The following is a 6,020-nucleotide window of genomic DNA, read 5'->3' as shown; positions in this document are numbered from 1 at the left end:
TCTGCGTCCTGCGCCGAGCAGAGCAGAGCCCCCCCCCCCCCCCCAATCCCCTCTGCCAACCACAGTCACAACAACACTCACCTCCCACGATCCGAGGACAAGTATGACTGCATTACTGCAAGGGTTAAAGGCTGGGACGAAGTAAAACGATCAAATAGGTGGTCATTAGTCAAGACTGGTTCTGACAGGAGCAGCTGGTAAATTGAGGAGGTATGCTAGATCAGTTAAATATGTGTGCGAGCCTTCCCCCTGTCTGTAAACGAGTGCGCCTATGTGCACGCCTGCCTCATTATACGCCTGTGAATATGTGTCTCCATGCGTGCGCGAGTGTGCCAGCGCGTGACAGTGTCTTCACACATGACCCGCAGCATGTTTCTCTGAGTCACTCATTTCTAGCGCAGTTTACGGAGACCTATTTGTATTCAATGGTGCACTGCAAAAGGGAGTCTGACTTCTCAGCACCCCCCACCCCCAAACACCACATTAACTGAAAAGTACAGTACGGCTTTGCAGAGCAACACCAGCTTTGTTTTACAAATGGTAGCCTATAGGGGCCACTGCCCGACTACAGTCAGTCTAAGGGTAGAGGACTAAGAGCTAGAAGACCAGCACTTAATTAGACATTCCCACAAAGACCCATAAACACCTTGTCAGCTGCAAAGTACTATGCATTTATGGTCATTTCTGAGTAATGGACATGCATTTTTTTTAGAGTAATTAATACTTGTTAGTCCTCAGGGTGAGTGAGACTGTCAAAAACTTGTGTTCTTCAAATTTAACTATAGATTTACATCTGCCGCAGACATCATGGAAGGTCAAATCTAATGGGATCAGGCTAATTCACAGAATGCATTTAACTATACATAACAGAAACTTTTGACTGATACTGCTGCAGATATATTTTCACGCATTAACTTTAACTGCAGGTTTCATAACCTACATGACATCTGCATGTATGTTTAGGTGTTTACTTGGCACAAAGTCATGTGCAAATATACGCCATGACATATTTGTACAAGTAAGCATTTCACACTGTCTTTTTGACATTTCAAATATTTATTCAAGAAAAAATATTGCTAGATAGAATATTCTTTTGAGGAAAAAGTAGGTATATCCTTGGCCGCAGTAGCTAGTACTGCCCCTCTTTAAGCTGAAATAACTTCTTGTAGGTATTTTGCATAATTGTCCACCAGTCTCTGACATCGGCCTGCTGAAATTTCTGGCGACTCCACCATGCAAAATCCTTTCAGTTGCACTATATTTGATGATTTTCTTGCCAATTTCAGATATTCCCCAGCAACATTTCACATGGATTCAAATCAGTTTTTTTCTTGCCTGGGCCATTCCATAACCCTTTATTTTTTCATTTTGATTCATTCCTTAATGGATCTGCTGCAGTGCTAAGGATTATTATCACACTAAAAGCTCCATTTCCTGTCCAACTTCTACTCTTGGACAGATGGCTTCACATTATCTTGAAGCACTTTTTGATATGATGCAGAATTAATCGCTGAATCAGTGACTATAAGCTGCCCTGTCCCCAAGGCAGCAAAGCCATCCAAAACTCTAACATATCCACAACCATGATTCAGAGTTAGTATATGGTATTTCTCTGAAAAACTGTGCCAAACATATCCAGGGGTCCTGTGGTCGAACAACTCTGGCTTTGGTTTGTCTGTTCAGACCACATATGGCTCGCTCATAGACTAAAAACGTTTGTTTTCCTCTTGTGCTCTTTTTGGTCAGCAAAGGCTTCTTGCTGGCATGAAGGTCAAATGTCTGCTGTGTTTTTCTGATTGTAGACACATGCTCTTTCATGAGCGGTTGCATGACTTACCTGCAGATCACGTGATGCATTTTTTGGGGGTTCTTGTTCAGACAGTCCTGGAGAAATTGGCCTTGTTTTTTGTGGATTTCTACTTTTCCTGTGTTATTCTAGGGTCTTTACCTAACAATATAAAGTGCATTGGGATCACAATCTTGGGATTGTGACACGAGCAAAACAAATATTTTAATAGCAAAGAGAACACCAGACCCTAGATGTCATGGGTTGAAGCAAGAAAGCTTTATGCATGGAAGATTCTACCTTTCACCCATTGAAGGTGTTCATTTTTATGAATTTATGAATTTTCAGGTGCGGTAGTTGCAAAACTGATCTCAAAAATATATCAATATTATGTTTCATATTTGTACAACAAAGTCATCTTTTAAATTTAAGGTTCTTTTCAAAAGAGGTTTAAGTGTTTGCTTGTTCACATATGTTTAGAAAAAAAAACGGTGTCTATGTTTATGTATGTGACTATATGAGGTATGAAGATGCAAGGACACTTCTTCCTCGGATGAGGTGAACCTAGTTTAGCTCACCATCCCACGCTGGCTCTCTTCATTAAGTATTCACTAATCACAGGGGAGGAGGACTGAGAGGAAAACTGTGAAATTGGTGAATGTTTGGAGTACTGAAAAGATAAGAACTGTGCAAGAAATGCTACAGCTCAACATGAAGAAGTAGTCTAAATAAATCAAGTGTTTATGCTCATTAATGCACTGGCTTGTGCTGGGCCTCTTCTCTTCTAAATGTATCTCTGGTAACATAACTCAAGAAAATTCAGCATCAATCATCAAGCTTTATAATATTTTGCCCTGCACAAGTGAAAATCCATTTAGAGAGCATTCTGTTTGCCCGCTCCTGTCAGTGAAACTGAAGTAATTATTTTCTAATACTAGAGAATCTAATGGCTCAAATGTTTGACTCAGATTCTGCACAAGATCTCTGTGATTAGACTAAATAACAGAGTATCTGAGAGCAAAGCTTTGTCACTCAGGTTGTAAGACGGTACTGCCACAGCCACTGACAGGGCTCGTGCGACGGTTAGTTATCTCTTAAAGGTGGCAGGTCTTTGAAATGCAGATACAAGCGAAGCTGCAAATCACAACAAAACCTGTGGCAAGTGGTTACTCTTGGAAACCCTGGCAAAGTGGATAATTACTGTATCAGCTGGAACATTTAGGAAAACACGTGAGGGCAAACTAAGGTTACAGTGTTAACTTGCATACAATTTCCTTTAACATCTAACATCTTTAGCATCTCATTGTCATCAATCTGCATTTGACATTGGCTGTAGATTAATAAATGAAAGCTACTTCTGGCGGAAAACATTTCTCCACTACTTTTTTCTTTTGGCCGTTTCCTCTTTAAACTCTGCTTCCTTCACAAACTGTTTTACGCTCATGTTACCAAACATTTTCTCGTGGTTTCAGAGTGCATGTCTTTTCCACAGACTGTCCAAGACAAACATCTTTATCCCGGGTAGGAATATGCTGTTTTACCCAGCATGAACTACTTTATGTTCTTTACTATGCAGCACAAACCACCTCTTCCCCACAACCCTTCCCCCACTCTTTGTACAGTACCATCTTGGCTGTTGACCTGGTTAAAAAGAAAAGGAACACTTGTGTTTTATAAAGCCTCTCATCTTCCTTCCTCTTCTCACACCACTTCCAGCAATAGAGTCAGCACAACTATATATATCATTTATTAAATCTGACATTGCACTTCAGTAAATGTTGGCGCCTAATATGAGATGTGTTGTTTAAGACAGCCAGCCAGCTACTCCAGCACGCTATGGTCCATTAGGCCTTCACTCTGGCTCATGAAAACATGGGGTGGATGATACAAAACATCATTCTGAAAGATGTACTAGAGCAACCACTTAACAGACTACCTGTGTCTTACTGCTGGATGGAGAAGTGCTTTTATATGACACTTTCCAGAACACCCTAACTGAGGTGTTTACATCTTAGCAGTATTCGATGCGAGGCAAACAACTGGCAGCCCACATGACGTGGTTCCAGTTCAATCAGCTAATGGAAAAAACGAGCTCTTCATCCCCCACCGCGCCTCGTGCCCTCCACCACCTCAGTTTTCCTGCAGCAACACATTCACTACAGCAGAGTCTACCAAATGGTATAATGGTTTTGCCATTAGGGCTGCATTTATAGCCTGCAAGCAGGTCTTAGGCATTATATTCGGTCACAGCTATTCATGCTAACCTATTAAACTGAATGGCAGAGATGGAGAAAGGAGACTGAGCTTGTGAGATAGGGGAAAAAGACAAGAAACCACTAGGAGTAAGGAAGGGGGCTTTCAAGACTTTTGTGTAAGTGAAGCATATATTTGTCCTCTTACACAGAAATAATGCTTATTCTTGATAAAGACATTGCATTAATATCTCTAGCAGGGTTTTTTGAACATAACAATGCAATATGCCTCTCACTTGCTGAGTCTTATGCTCATGGCTTGAAATTAACATTGGTAGTACAATTTTACTGTGACAAATGTAATCCTTGGCTTGAGCTCCAATCCGCTGCAATCCGCTACTGATTTGACTGCATAACAATGTGAATCCATGACTCTCTGGCTGATCCATGCATTACTTAAAAGAATTCTTGCAGAATCTGCTCTGAGTTGGTGAAGTAATTTAGTCATCTGATAGTAATGAATGTATTAGCTCACATTTCTTGATTTTCAAGAACCCCTATATAAGAACAGTTTTTGTATATAGGGTAGGGCAGGGGTGGCAAACTCCAGGCCTCAAGAGCCGGTGTCCTGCAGGTTTTAGATGTGTCCTTGATTCATCACAGCTGATTTAAATGGCTAAATTACCTCCCCAACATTTCTTGTAGTTCTCCAGGAGCCCGGTTATGAACTAATCATTTGACTCAGGTGTGTTTACCCAGGGTGTTATCTAAAACCTGCAGGACATCGGCTCTCGAGGCCTGGAGTTTGCCACCCCTGGGGTAGGGTATCTCTCAGTATACGAAGGATTCATAGCAGTAGCAGTACTGGGGAAACAAAAAGGTTTTCTAAGGTTGATTTGATTTCTTGATGCCATAAAAAAAAAAACTATAACATTTTTGATCCTGAAATTAAAATAAAAAAAATGCATGTCATGTTTTGGGGAAATAACAATGTCAAACACTGTGGAGAAAGATGTGTGAAGCTATGTAGCTGTAAAAAGGAGCTGAAAATGTAATTGTGTGGTAAGTGGTTTAGGAAGGTATAAAACAGTGTAAAAAACCTGGAACTAGTAAGTCTTTTGTAAAATGGGTGCAGTGTGAATTGTATGCTTAAGTGTTTCAATTCCAGCCTGCTGTCCAGAGAGTGCATCTCACAGGCCCAGACTGCTTCACCTCATCCACTTTACTCTGTGGTCCTATAATCCACATCCTGTATTACACACCACACTGATTCAGACATTCAAATAGCCCCTGCTACAGCAAGGGGGGATATATTCATTGGTATTTTGGGATGAGTCAGCTTGGTGGCTTCGGTGAATAGGGGAAGAAATCCATGTGCTGGTCTAATTTCGCTGGTAGATCGTGGGCCTCCCTGTGATACTTATTATCTCAGCTGTGTGTAACAGTGCCCCTATGGGTGCTAGCATTTTCCACCAAGTTAGAATAAGAGCTCTTTTCTCCTCCCATAGGGGACCTGTAGTGACTCTCTGATTCGCTTTCTCCAAAGGCTGACGATGCTTCAGCAGCTCCAGGGAGGTACTCAGCACTGAGACTGTGCTGCTGTGGTTGGTTGCCTTTTAATGACTCTGCTGCTTTAGACATGCAAATAGAGCTGAAGTGGAGAGGAAGCCTGGAGGGACACTTTGGCATATGGATCAAATGGAATATGCTGGATTTTAAGGGTGTAACATGGGACTAGGCTGTATGAATGAATGCATTAATTGAATACCAAAAACACCAGTGTTCATCATGGGTAATGTGATTATAAGAAGCTTTCATGCAAGAAGTATTTCCCACCTTAGGCTTATGAACATTTTTAAGAACATTTTTGGGGAGACAATGAAAAGTTTGACTGCACCTAATATTTTCTTTGTAGCTAAAATGAGAATATTATCAGTCTGATGTACCTTTTCTCCAAAGGCTGAAGAAAGGCCTTTGGAGAAAAGGTACATCTTGCTTCTTAGGAATCCCTGGGGAGCAAGAGATAGTTTTTTCAGGTTAGT

This window comes from Rhamphochromis sp. 'chilingali' (assembly GCF_963969265.1).
Source record: "Rhamphochromis sp. 'chilingali' genome assembly, chromosome: 14".
Classification (NCBI taxonomy): domain Eukaryota; kingdom Metazoa; phylum Chordata; class Actinopteri; order Cichliformes; family Cichlidae; genus Rhamphochromis; species Rhamphochromis sp. 'chilingali'.
The sequence above is the reverse complement of the archived record's forward strand: the minus strand, read 5'-3'. Positions refer to the sequence as shown.